Below are 2,128 nucleotides of genomic sequence, written 5' to 3'. Positions count from 1 at the left end.
CTGGGGTCGATTTGCTTGACTAAAGGTGGTGCTCCAGCATGGCCGTAGACAAACGGCTGAAACAAATAAAAGAATAAAAGAATAAATATGTATATATACATATTTATTCTTTTATTCTTTTATTTGTTTCAGCCGTTTGTCTACGGCCATGCTGGAGCACCACCTTTAGTCAAGCAAATCGACCCCAGGACTTATTCTTTGTAAGTCTAGTACTTATCCTACCGAATCTTTTGCCGAACCGCTAAGTTACGGGGATGTAAGCACATCAAGATCGCTTGTAAAGCGATGGTGGGTTGGACAAACACAGACACAAATATATACATATACATACATGCATACATACATACATACATACATACATACATACATACATACATACATATGTATATATATATATATATATATACACGACGAGCTTCTCCCAATTTCCGTCTACCAAATCCACTCACAAGACTTTGGTCGGCCCGAGGCTATAGCAGAAGACACTTACCAAAAGTGCCACGCTGTGGGATTGAACCCGGACCATGTGGTTAGTAAGCAAGCTACTTACCACACAGCCACTCCTGCGTATATATATATATGTGTGTGTTTGTGTGTGTGTATGAATATATATCTGAGTGTGTATATGTGTGTGTATGTATATATGTATGTATATATACATCTATACATTGTATGCATGTATATATGTATAAGCATCAAATAAAGATTACGCTGTTTTCACTTCGTCTTTCTTCGTTATTCTCATCGTTAAATTTGAATATATGTGTGAGTATATGCGTGTATGTGTGTGTATGTGCACGCGTATGTGTTAATATATTGAGAGAGAAAGTGGCAGCGGAACATCAAATGAGAGAAGTAAAGAAAGCATAGTTTTGAGGACAATTACATTTTCCATAGAAAGTTCCATTACGTTGCTTCCAGCATTCCTTACAGTAACATTGTTTGTCTTTAAGAGACTTTCGTGTACAGCATACTGGTAAAGAAATAAAAACGCATAAATTTCGTAGAACTTGGAAAGGATATGCCACCGAATTGCTTAGAAAATAACTGGCAGTAAAGAATAAAGAAGAAGAAATGATATGGAATGGAACTGGCTGACTAGTACATGGACTCCATTTTGAATAGAATTTTCCCCCTTACGAAAGAAACAATTGTAGCGAGTTTACGCAATTGTTTAAAATTTCACCTTTCTGAATATATGCCCAGTTTTACTAAACAATATCTTTTATGTAACACAAAAGAACTCCGGCTATGTTAGATTTAATAATCATATTTCATAATACACTTATTACTTTTATCTTTGTTTTCAGTTTTGATAATGCGTTGTTTACCTCGAATATTCTCGAAATGGAATCACAGTACATTCTATAGAAATGTTTTACACTGAACGCCATCGGCATGGTGTTTTGAGGATAATTTGTAATCGGAAAGCTATCATTAATGGATGTTTAGCAACTATAGTGTTTGCTTGTGTATTTGTAAGTCTGTATTTGTTTTCTCAGAAATTAGTTATATCGCTGCAAAGAAGGAATTATTAGATGAAGGAAAGGTAAATTATTAACTTCATATACATTTTTTTTTGTTTGTTTCTTTTCCCAGATAAGACATTCAAACGGAGATCTACAATTAAGACAAGTTGTTTTGTTTGTGAGGATTTGAACTGAGTATTGCCTTCTACAGTGTTTGTAACTGCATGATCACTTTCGACTGCTATTTATTCTTCCTCCGCCTCTTATTAAGTATAGTTTTGTTTTATAACTCTGAGCAGTTGTGTAACAAAGACAGCCATTCATACATACATGCATACATACATACACAGTTGCCTCTGTTACACGACTGCTTAGAGTTATAAAACAAAACTATGTGTGTGTGTGTGGGCATATATATATCTGTATGTATGTATATATGTATATATGTATATATACATATACATATATACATATATACATATATATATATGTATATATGCATATGAATATATATATATATGCATAATTTTGTTTTAACAATACATATATATATATATGTGCGTATATGTATACGTATATACACAAACATATATATATATATATATGTATATGTGTGTGTGTATGTCTATATGTATGTGTATATATATATATATATATAT

Source organism: Octopus bimaculoides, chromosome 1 (genome assembly GCF_001194135.2).
Source record: "Octopus bimaculoides isolate UCB-OBI-ISO-001 chromosome 1, ASM119413v2, whole genome shotgun sequence".
Classification (NCBI taxonomy): domain Eukaryota; kingdom Metazoa; phylum Mollusca; class Cephalopoda; order Octopoda; family Octopodidae; genus Octopus; species Octopus bimaculoides.
Note: the sequence above shows the minus strand (reverse complement) of the source record.